At 43.8% G+C, this 12,733-nt stretch overlaps 1 long non-coding RNA gene and 1 pseudogene across 3 annotated transcripts in view; both read left to right on the plus strand.

The window, feature by feature from the left end:
* Nucleotides 1-12,733, plus strand: part of LOC109552540 (uncharacterized) — a 32,700-nt gene that overhangs the window by 5,622 nt on the left and 14,345 nt on the right. The gene's annotated exons all lie outside the window — the stretch shown is intronic.
* On the plus strand, nucleotides 6,972-10,378 carry LOC101338118 (small ribosomal subunit protein eS4, X isoform-like; annotated as a pseudogene).

A 12,733-nucleotide genomic window follows, 5' to 3' on the forward strand; every position in this document is an offset into this window, starting at 1 on the left:
AAGTTAATCTGTTTTGAAGTTATCCATTTAAAAACCAAAACATTAAAAACAAAACAAAACAAAACAAAACATTATTTTAATGATTTCTGATGTAAGTTGTTCCAAAGTGTATCACCCCATCCCTCCCTTCTTAACAGATAGTTCAGGTTCAACATTAGTGTGCTTTTAGATAGTAAGACTCCCAGGGGTTACTGAGGTCTACTAGGCTGTTTGCACCTGCGTTAAATGTTCCCACATGCTGTACTTTATATTTCTCTCTGCTTTTTATAATTCTGTCTCACTGCAGCAGCAATTTTACTGAAGCTCTTAATCTGTTAGTGATTTAATGTGCATTTGTCTGAACATAGGTCAGGGGTTTTCTCCATCCTCCTAATGTCTATAGCTCATTAGCTATACGTGACAGATTATATTTTCTGAAAATGGGCACCACAATATACCCCTTCCAGCATGTTCTCCTTACAGTGTCATGTTGGCATCATGTATGCTTTCTTCTCTTGAATCTGAGTGTGTCCATGATGTTATGTGACTTCCAAGGTCATAAAAGATGATACAGCTTCCACCTCTGGGAATGCTTATTCTTGGAACCTAATCACTATGCCACAAGGAAGGGGAGAAACCACATGGAGAGGCCCTGGGTAGGTGTCTGACAGAGCCCCAGCTGAGGCCCCATTCAGCAGCCAGCACTAATCTACCTTGTGGATGAGTGAGTGCATAAGTGAGTGAGCCTTCTGGTGAGTCCGGCTCAAGCCTTTGAGCCACCCTGGCTGAGGCCAGGTGGAGCAGAAACAAGCTTTCCAAGCTGTCCCTGTTGAGCCTGCCCAAGTTATGGATTTAATGAGCAAAAGAGTGATGGTTGTTTTAAGCCTCTAAGTTTGGGTGGTATCATTCATAGCAATAGATAACTGGAAAACTACGTGACTACTTTTTACTCACTGCTTAAAAGTTGTTCTGTGTGACTTGTTGCTTGGAGCCCTCTGAGACCTCTTAACCCAAAGGTGTCCTTTGTCAATTGTAAGGAAGTTCAAACCTTATAAATTATTTCAAGTTTCCTCCTGCTCTAGACAAAACTTCTTTGGTTTCAAGGAAGGGAAGAAACCCATTCATTTTACCTCAGGAAAGGGGGGTTTAATGAAAGGACACAGGATTATGGGAATCCAAGAACAGGAACTGCTACACAGCATGGCCTCATGGGAACTGCAGCTATTTTTGGATGTGTAAAATATATGTATACATAATATATATTATATATACAAATATATACTATATATACAAATATAGATATATAATATATATATACAAATATATATAATCTATGTATTTGCAGCTTTTCTACCACTCTCTGCACATATACTATATTCTTTTCTCACTACATAGTCTTGGTTATTCATCATTTCAGAAGTGGGTCGTCACATCTTTTCCCACTTCCTAGTCCCCTTTCTAATCTCAATCTTTATAATTCAAGTGCTACTACTGATTCAGTACCCAGTTTCCATTTCTTGAAAAAACATCTGATTAAAACAACTCCTCTTTGCTAAATAAGACCCCACAAAGCACAAGCATCTGGGCTAATTACACCTGAACTGACCTTGGTCAGGTGTCCATCCCAGGGCAGACAGGTGCAATTTTGAGGTAAGGAGTACCCCAGAAAGAGTGTGGGTGTGCATGTAGTGATTGACCTCTAGAACACCTTCTCATTAAGGCTGTTAACTCCTGGACAGAAAATGAAAGCTGAGATGGGCACAAGCATGACCAGATAAGAGTAGCACATAATCAGGAAGTGGCAGCCCAGGGAAGCATCAAGAATGAGGGAGAATGAACAAGAACCATGTCTGGCAGCAGATGGTGAGACCTACAGGCCTTGGTAACACTTGCAGGTGGCATTTCACCCTTGATGGCTCCATGGTGTCCTACAGAGTCTCCAGAGTCCAGCAGACTCTGAGTTCAAATTCTAGGTCAACTGATCTAAAAGCTGTGAGACCTCAGGCAAATTACCCTCTCTGAACTTTGATTTCTTCTTCTGTAAAATGAGGATAATATTGCAGGGTGAAGGTGGGAATTAAATACTTAACACAGGCCTCATTGCAGCCACTCACTAAACATGAACTCCCTTGCTTCCTCCACTGGGAGTCAGAGCTCCCTTTCCAAGTTGTGAAATGTGCTGGGACAAAGATCCTGTGGCTAGAGGTCAAAAGGTTTCTCACCCCAGTTACTCACAACCTCAAAGGAGTTCCCTGCCTCAGGGCTTTGCACCTTGCAAAGGCGAAACAAGCCTTTATGGGTCCAGGTCTGCCCTGATGGGGCCACCAGCTATACCTTTTTCTAAAAATCACCAGATTCCTAAAAATCTGCAGAACAGAGAGACTGTAGATGGTTTGGAGACATACCAAGAAATGTGCATGTTAGAAATCAGTGAATAGAAATTTACAGTGTAACAGCATTGAAGCTCTTGGATGGGCCCCCTCTCATTTTAAGAACCTAGTGAAATTATGAAACCATCAGGCAGATCTTGGTCCCGTGAAGACTCTCACTGTCCTCAGGCAGTTCAGCACTCTGTACAGCAGCGGTTACTAAATGTCGTGTGTTGCATGTCGAATGCCAGCACCGAGGCACAGAGGCTGAGGGGTGGAGCACTGGATCAGGAGTTCCAGGCCTGGGGTCCATTCCCAGCCTTGCTGCTGACTAGCTCTGTGTCCTTGGGCAAGTCATTTTCCCTCTCACATCCTGGATCTCCACACCTATAAAATAGGAAGGCTGGACCAGACAGTTTCCAAGAGGCCTCAGACTCAAGTAGGGAAGGAGTATCTTTGTGATTAAAAGAACCCTTAAAATTACCCAAACATCAGTTCAAATCCTGTCTTTTCCAATATTAGTGGTGTGACCCTGGGAAAGTTGTTTAACCCCTATGCACCTCAGTTTCTTTATCTGTAAAGTGGGTACAGTTACAGTGTAAGGTTGCTCTGAAGACTGAAGAAGATAATACGTGAATGCATGCAACACAACGCCTTGTACATAGTAAGTTTTTGATGAATGTTAGATATTGTTATTAGTGAATGGGGATTTTAAAATAGATTTTTGAAAGCACAGCTCCGTTAATCATATTGACCCCTGGGGCTCCCCAGGCCAGAATCAACAGGTTTCTGGAACATCAGAAGAGGAGCAGATACAAATTTGTACAACAAAGGCATTGCTGTCCTTCAGTTAACAAGTTTCCCTTTGTTGGTGGTGATGGGGGCCTCCTTGTAAGGCAATAATCTTGAAAGACAGGCTATGGGGAGAAAGAAATGATTTTATAAATGTTTTAAGCTACCACTCCCTTAAGTGAGCTTGGAGGACTTGACCATTAAGGAGGTTACTGTAAGCCAGGCTACAGAGAACTCAGTATATGGCACAGAGCAGTATTTCTCTAACTTCCCGGGAGAGAACTAAACTCAGATTCCTGGGTCACACCCCAAATTACTTGATGAGACTGTCCAGGATGGGAGCCTCTGAAGGAACATTTTAAGCCAGTGCCCAGCTACTCTTGTCCGGGAAGTTTAGGAAATCCTGGCAGAGAGGGTATGCCCGCCCCTCAAGCCCTGGTGCATTGTGAGAAGGAGAAGGAGAGGGATGGGGGGGGCAGTAGGTTGCGAGACTGAGAACTGACCCTTCCCTAAGGTACATAGGGGGAGGGAAGGGAGAAATGGTCCTTTTAATGAGGTGACTGAATATTTATCTGTTAGATGCAGTTGAAATGGAAGCAGACCAAGATGCCTAATTGGCAAGTTGTCCCCTCCCTTCTCAGTTCCCACTCCCTGAGGTGTGGATTCATGAGACAGATTAAATCAGTCTCAGGAAATGGGAAAAAAAAATAATGTCTTCTTTGTACATCTGAGTGTCCTGTCATCAAAATGTCACACCATTGTTGTGATGAATTAGGAGATTAGGATTGACATATATACACTAACATGTATAAAATGGATAACTAATAAGAACCTGCTGTATAAAAAAGTAAATAAAATAAAATTCACAAAAAGAAAAAAGAGACACAGGCTGAAAAGCCTTGGGAAAAAACAACAGCAAAAAACAAAAAGAAAGGGGGCCAAGAAGGAAGGTTCTGATGGCCCTTTGGCTACCAGCAAAGCAGTCCCTGCAGAACAGTCAGGTCTCCCAGTGGGGCCTGAAAATGGGATAGAACTTTCCAAAGAGGAACTGATCCGCAGGAAGTGAGAAGAGTTCATTCAGAAGCATGGGAGGGGTATGGAGAAGTCTGGAAAGTCCAGTAAGTCAGATGCTCCCAAGGAGAAGGGCAAAAAAGTGCCCCGGATGTGGGCACTGGGTGGCACTGCTAACAGGGAAGTCCTGGACTATTGCACTCTCACCACCAATGGAGCCCCTGAGGGGCCCCGCCCGAGGACATCAGCTTGATTCGAGGGACTGGGTCTGGGAGGCAGCTTCAGGATCTAGACTGCAGCAGCTCAGATGACGAAGGGGCTGCTCAAAACTCCACCAAACCTAGTGCTACCAAGGGGACTCTGGGTGGCATGTTTGGGATGCTGAAGGGCCTTGAGGGTTAGAAGAGCTTGAGTCGTGAAGACATGGAATCTCTGCTGGACAAGATGCATGACCATCTCATCGCTAAGAACATGGCAGCAGACATTGCAGTGCAACTCTGAATCTGTGGCCAACAAGCTGGAAGGTAAGGTGATGGGGGCATTCAGCACGGTGACTTCCACTGTAAAGCAAGCTCTCTAAGAGTCCCTGGTGCAGATTCTACAGCCACAGTGCCTTGTAGACATGCTCCAGGATATCATGGATGCCCAGCATCATCAGTGCCCTTATGTGGTCACTTTCTGTGGTGTCAACAGCATGGGGAAGTCTACTAATCTTGCCAAGATTTCCTTCTGGCTGTTTAAAAAAAAAAAAAAAAGTCACACCATTGTTATCAAGAATTCTTCATCCAGGAGTCTCTCCAGCTCTGAAACCTTATGGGTCTAGGGTCATTCAGGAGCTAAGCCTGGTTAGGGCCCCTTTGGGTCCAGGAAGCTGCCCTTTGCCTTCAGGGCAAGAACCAGAGAACACTCTTCTAGGCTGGCTGGGAAACGGTTTGGGGGCAAGAGGCTGGAGATTAAATCTTCCCAAAGGAACCACATAGCCACCAAATTAAAGGATAAGCCCACCCAGATGGTTTTGAGAGCGTGCTTCCCTGGCCTTGGCATTCTGGGTTTCTCCAATGGTCACACTTCTCCTGGGCCAAGGGTTCATAGCCCTGGGACTCTGCCCACTTTCTGTAAGGGATTTCCTTCTTTTTCTTTTTTCCTTTTTCTAGTCACTTCTCACACTGCCCTAGTATAGATGAAGAACCCTGAAATTCTAAACATCTAATGCTTTTGATTATTAATTGTGGAAATAATAATCATAATAAACTCAGATTTGAATCATCATTTATACTGTTTTTAAGTTTTAAAAAATTGTGGTAAAATACATATAAAATTTATCATTTTAACCATTTAAAGTATGCACCTCATTGGCATTTAGTACACTCACAATGTTTTGCAACCATTGCCACTATCTAGTTCCTGAACATTTCCTCACCTCAAAAGGAAACCCTGTACCCGTTGGTCACTCTCCGTTTATCCCTCCCCCCCCGGCCACTGGCAACCATTAATCTGCTTTCTGTCTTTATGGATTTGCCTATTCTGGATATTTCATGGAAGTGGAATCGTACAATATGTGGCCTCTGGCTTCTTTCAGTTAGCAAAATGTTTTCAAGGTTTATCCATGTTGTCATGTATCAGTACTTCTTTCCTTTTAAAGATTAAATAGTATTCCATTGTATCGATGTACTACTTTTTTTTATCCATTCATCAGCTGAAATCCTTTATACTTTTAAAGTGCTTTTTATATACACTGTGTCTGTCACCTGATCCTCACAGAAACTGTGGGAGGTAGTCAGGGCAGGTACTATTCATAATTATTATGATTCTCCCCATTTTACAGATGAAGAGATGAGGCTCATAAAGGTAGGATTACTTGTCCAAGGTCCCATAGCTGGTTAATAGCAGAACCAGAATCAGAAACCAGGTCTCTGAGTTTGAATGACCAAAACCTTTCTTGGGCAATTTGCCTTGTAATCACTAACAGTATCCTTCCTCCAAGAAGATTATGAGTGGACACATGCTCACTATGGCAAGGCAGGTGAGGACCAGTGAGGGTTCAACCCTTGGACAGGCCTAATTTTGTCCAGTGGCAAAGTTGGTCACTGCCTACAAGGCCTGATCTTGCCAGGCTTCTGTTGAGACCTCCTTAAGGACTCTCCTTACATCTGTGCATGAAACATACTCACCTAGAAAGCTATACTCTCCCAGCACCAAACCTAGCAGTCAGGGCTTCATAAATGTTTGCCAACTGAGACATGTTAAGGGCCTAAGGGTTCTCTGATGCTTTGCTTTTTCTCCCCAGTAACTACTGTGTCACCAGTAGCAATCTCCCACTATCCAGAGCAACCCCTTGGGCCTTATTACTTGGAATGAATAACAAGCAACTAGGAACTCTAGCTCTTTAGTACAAATGAGCAGGATTTTGGGGAGTGGAATCCCACTCTGCAGCAGTGAGGGTGTTATTCCTGTAAAAATAACAAAACCAAATAAAGGAAGGTTTGAAAAACTGAACAACGCAACAAAAATGACCCATAATCTTACTGTTATTTTGAAGAATTACCTTCCATTAGATTTCCTTCCTTCCTACCTTCCTTCCTTCAATCCACCACAAATGTAATACAAAATATTGTAATATTTTAAACATTACCTAATATCTCGCACCCAGAGACAACCCTGTGAACATTTTGCGTATTTTCTTCCAGTCTTTTTCAATACCTTTTTTCATAATTGCGGTTATACAGAATGTTCCATTCTGTTAGTATATATGTATTTTCTGTTACAAGTTTTCTCTAATAAAAGCAATATATGTTTATTACAGAAATTTATGGAAAAAAATTTCAGAAACAGAAGGAAATAAAAATTACTTAGAATGTTCCTTCCACAGATGGAAATTTTAACATGCATTTTTTTACATAGCTGTAATCCTACTGAATACAGTTTTTTTTTCTTTTTTCCCACCTACCTTATTAGTATTTCCCCATGTTGCCTCATAGTCTTTATCATTAACTTTATTTTTATTTTATTTATTTATTTGTTAATGTTTACTTTTTATTTATTTATTTTATTTTTGGCTGCACCCCTTGGCATATGGGATCTTAGCTCCAGGGATCAAACCCCCACCCCCTGCATTGGAAGCGCGGAGTCTTAACAGCTGGACCGCCAGGGAAGTCCCTTATTTTTATTTTAATTTTTATTTATTTATTTTTTGCGGTACGCGGGCCTCTCACTGTTGTGGCCTCTCCCGTTGCGGAGCACAGCCTCCGGACGTGCAGGCTCAGTGGCCATGGCTCACGGGCCTAGCCGCTCCACGGCATGTGGGATCTTCCTGGACCGGGGCACGAACCCGTATACCCTGCATCAGCAGGCGGACTGTCAACCACTGCGCCACCAGGGAAGCCCTATTTTAACTTTTAATAGGTAACACATTTACATAGTACAATATTCAAAAAATTCGAAGGATACTATGGAAAGGTTTTTTCCCACCTGTTTCTCATTTGCCAATTTTTCCTTCCGCAGTACCCACTGTTACCTGTTCCTTGTGGACCCTCCTCCTGAAGCACCCTTCTATGCATATCTAAACAAATACATTATACTTAATTATATTCTTCCCTATCTTTTCATTTTTTACACAAAGAATAATGAACTATTCTCACCTTTTTAAACTCGAGTATATCTCAGAGGACTTCCTATTTATATTCAAACAGAGCTTCCTCATTCTTTTTTTTTTTTTTTAACATTTTCATTGGAGTATAATTGCTCTACAATGGTGTATTAGCTTCTGCCCCATAACAAAGTGAATCAGTCACACGTATACATATATCCCCATATCTCTTCCCTCTTGCGTCTCCCTCCCTTTTTTTTTTTTTTTTTTAACACCACACAGGATTCTGCTTTACGTAGTGTAGCATAATGTATTAAACTAGGCCCCATGGTGGAGAGGCAAGGTAGGGGTATGGGTATGGGTACAAACTACTATCTATAATATAAATAAGCTATTGTACAAGGATATATAGTAAAACACAGGGAATATAGCCAATATTTTATAATAACTATAGGTGGAATATAACGTTTAAAAATTGTGAGCCACTGTGTTGTACACTGGAAACTTATATAATATTATACATCAACTATACCTCAATTTAAAAAAAAAAATTAGGGGACTTCCCTGGTGGCGCAGTGGTTAAGAATCCCCCTGTGCAGGGGACATGGGTTTGAGCCCTGGTCTGAGAAGATCCCACATGCCTCAGAACAGCTAAGCCCGTGCGCCACAGCTACTGAGCCTGTGCTCTAGAGCCTATGCTCCGCAACAAGAGAAGCCACTGCAATGAGAAGCCCGCGCACCGCAACTAGAGAAAGCCCACAAGCAGCAACGAAGACCCAATGCAGCCATAAATAAATAAATTAATTTTTAAAAAAAATATTAGACCCCATCGATGAATATTCAAGTTATTTCCAATCTGTTGCAAACAATACTACAGTGACTAACATTGTACGTATATCATTTTTCATGTGTGAGCATCCATCTGTGGAATAAACTTCTAGAAGTGGAATTGCTGGGTCAAAAAGTGAATGCATTTATAATTGATAGATACGGCCAAATTGCATTCTGTTGGCTAGCAGCAGCAGCATATGATTTAACCCAGTGTCTAGCCTTAATTACTTTCTCCATCTTTTGTTAACCCTATAACAGAGTTAGAACCAGCCTCAGCCATAAACCAATTTCCGTTTTTGGCCACTCATATGTAATCTGTAATATATTGAAGGCCTACTGGATAACAGACATGTGCTGTGTGTTGAGAAACAAATATGCATAAGACAAGGTGCTGTCCTTGGAAGCTGGTCTTGGGAGCTAGTGGGGGCTGGGAGGGGAGCAAGGAGGAAGGGATATGTAAGAAGAGCCCACCAGGGCTCTGCCCACCAGGCCCTAAACTCCCGAGGAGGAGGAGCTGGGTCTGTTTTTGCTTTCCTTATCCCAGCACCCAGCAGAGCACAGGGTAGGTAGCTGGCATTCAGTATACACTGAGTAGATAAATGATTAAATAATTGAATGTCTGGTGTGGAGGAAAGGGGAAAAGGTTCTGGAGTGAGGCTATTGGTCAGGGCAGGCTTCACAGAGGAGAACAGCAGTTGAGGGCCTCTTTTTTGAGGATTAATTTCACCAAAGTGAAACTCTAGCCCAGAGAGGCTGTTTGTTGGCTTCCTAACTCATAAAGAACAGTTGGGCAAGGTCGGGGGTGACACTTAGGAATGATCTGGGGGCAGATTTGAGTGGGTGAAGTTTGGGGGTCCCTCTGATAAGCCCTGGACAATGGGTATCTTCAAAATAAGGCAAAGGGGCTCTTTTCATGCCTAGTGCAGTCATGGCTTATGGTCCCAAGAAGCACCTGAAGCGCGTAGCAGTTCCAAAGCATTGGATGCTGGATAAACTGACTGGTTGGTGTGTTTGCTCCTTGTCCATCTATTGGTCCCCACAAGCTGAGGGAATATCTCCCCCTAATCATTTTCCTAAGGAACAGACTTAAGTATGCCCTAACAGGAGATGAAGTAAAGAAGATCTGCATGCAGCATTTCATTAAGATTGATGGCCAGGTGCACACTGATTATAACCTACCCTGCTGGTTTTATAGAAGTCATGAGCATTGACAAGACTGGAGAGAATTTTTGTCTCATCTATGACACCAAGGGTCGCTTTGCTGTTCATCATATTATACCTGAGGAGGCCAAGTATAAGTTGTGCAAAATGAGAAAGATCTTTGTGGGGACAAAAGGAATCACTTATCTGGTGACCCATGATGTTCGCACCATCTGCTACCCTGATTCCCTCATCAAGGTGAATGACACAATTCAAATTGATTTGGAGACTGGCAAGATTAATGATTTCATCAACTTTGACACTGGTAACCTGTTCATGGTGACTGGAGGTGCTAACGTGGGAAGAATTGGTCACCAACTAGAAGGGACATTCCTCGTTCTTTTGATGTAGTTCATGTGAAAGATGATAATGGCAACAGCTTTGCCACCCGGCTCTCCAACATTTTCATTACTGGCAAAGGCAACAAATCATGGATCTGTCTTCCCCATGGAAAAGGTATCCTTCTTACCATTGCTGAGGAGAGAGACAAGAGACTGGCGGCCAACAGAGCAGTGGATAAAATGATCTCTAGGTGACATGATTGGAAAAGTCTTTGTACTTAATTAAAGATAATACCACATTAGGGCTTCCCTGGTGGCGCAGTGGTTGAGAGCCCGCCTGCCAATGCAGGGGACACGGATTCGTGCCCCGGTCCGGCAAGATCCCATATGCCACGGAGCAGCTGGGCCCGTGAGCCATGGCCGCTGAGCCTGCGCGTCCGGAGCCTGTGCTCCGCAATGGGAGAGGCCGCAACAGTGAGATGCCCACGTACCGCAAAAAAAATAAAAAAGATAATACCACATTAAAAATAATAAGGCAGAGGGTCTCTGAGTTGAGACAAAGGAAGAAAAGGGAGAATGGCTAGTGAAGACTGCCAAGGAGAAGTTAGGTGCAGAGTGCAGCTGTTGTGGGGGAAAGGCCACTCCCCCAACCCTGTCCCAGACTTTGGTACACCCTGGACAGTCCAGGTTCTGCACCCTGCTGGTGCAGGCTGCAGAAAGGCTGCCCACCCCTGCCCCATCAACCAGATTCCAAACCCCAGAAACTGGTCTGATGGATTGGAAACTCCGACTACATCCCCAGGAACACAAGTGCCCGATTCTCTCTTTGGGGAGCAAACAAGCATGGTTTTAGCTCCTCTAGTTCATTTCCTAGAATTTTAGAAAGAACAGTTAAAGATTTGACTCTTACAGAAAGTTAAATACCAGCCCATCCCCCACCAGCCCATTTGTTTTACAGGTGAGGGAGCTGAGACCCAGAGAGGTGAGGTGGACTACCTGAGGCCACTCAGAAGCAGCGCTAGGTCTAGAAACAGAGCTTCAACTCTGTATCCAGTGCTCTCTGCTCTGAACCAGGGGATGGAGGTCAGGATGGTGACCTAGATGTGGCTCTGGGGCCAGAGAGGGGAGACAAATGCAGGAGCTGGAGGCAGGGTAAGAGCCAGGGTAGGGGTAGGGGTCAGCTACCTACACCTGTTCCAGTTGCTGGGTTATAAACCCTCTAGGAATTCCAGATATTCCACTCATGTCTAAGTTCCCTCCTTGGAAGCAGGTTTGCCAACATGGGTTTCAGAAAGGCCTCGGCCCAGATAAGATAGATGTGTCATGGAGAGAAGCAATCTGGATAAGGGAGGGGGTGCTGGACCACCAGGTTCAGGGGACCATCTTGGGAAAAGCTGTCCCAACCCTGCATTCCCAGGGGCCCAGGATGGCTTCTAGCAGTGACTCAGGGCTTGCAGGCAATATTCCTGGGAACCCAGCCAGAGCAGAGGGGTGGTAACAGGCCCAGATCCTCTCTCATTCCTGGATAAAGGGTGAGAGGCTACTCCTTCTCCTGGACTCTTGGGACATTGACTGCTCTTGGGAAGCTGATTTGAGAATATACCAGAACTTGATTTTCTCTGCATAAAATCCTTAGGGGGGTCTCACTTTGGGATTTAGCCTCTGAAATACCTTTCTGGATACCCTTTCAACCCTGGCCCACCCCCAACCAGGGATTCCTGAGGGGTGAGGGGCAAGTGCATTCCCTTCTCCTGCTGTGGAAGAGGAAAGAAACAATTTACCTATTAGAGTAGACAGAGCTGAATGAAATGATGAAATAACAAAATGATGAAATAAAAAAAAATAACTATCTCTTACATCAGTGAGTGAGTATCTTCAGGTTCCTTGGCTCCTGGTAATCCTCACAGCATCCCTATGAGAGGTTTTATAAGTCCCCTTTTACAGATGGGGAAACTGAGGCCCAGTGAAGTTATGTTACTTTTTCTAGGACACAGAGAGGAAAGTACCCAAGGGCAGGGCTCCATGGCTACTGGCCTAGACAAAGTGACTCCTCCCATTCAGGTCCTTGCCCCTACACCACCCCAGGCCTCCCCTGAACAGCTCATTGGCTTTTCAATGATAAACTCACTCAAAGAGAAACTGAACAATACTGGTGGCGGGCGTGTTTTTTCAGATTTGGGGGATTGTAACTCATATTAAGAAATGCATTTAATACCACAATGCAGTAACCAGACATAATTCACAGCACTTAGAATAGTTGGTAATTATTTTTTGTTTATTTACAAATATGTAAAAACAAATGGAAGTTTCATAAAATAACGCTTCCCCTTTCTGCCTGAGATGCACTCTAGCATTTTCTGTTCTCTGCTATTCTGTGTCATTATTTTTGAAAAGTGCTCATGTGACTCACTAAATTGACTCCATGACCTGCAGTTTGAAAAGCACCTTTATGGATGGCAGCTGGGTCCCCCCCACCCTTGTCCGCAGGTGGGAAGCAGACAGTGAGGAAGGAGGTCCGACTGTGTACACTTTGTGCCTGGCATTGAACTGTGCCCTTTGGGGACACAGGAAAAGGTACACGCACCTGGATCTCACCCTTCAGTCATTTATAAGCAGAGGAACAAGACTTCCCACACATAAGACAAAGCTGACACAAATTAAAGGCAGAAAGAATCGGTGCCTCT

This window comes from Tursiops truncatus, chromosome 10 (genome assembly GCF_011762595.2).
Source record: "Tursiops truncatus isolate mTurTru1 chromosome 10, mTurTru1.mat.Y, whole genome shotgun sequence".
NCBI classification, from domain to species: domain Eukaryota; kingdom Metazoa; phylum Chordata; class Mammalia; order Artiodactyla; family Delphinidae; genus Tursiops; species Tursiops truncatus.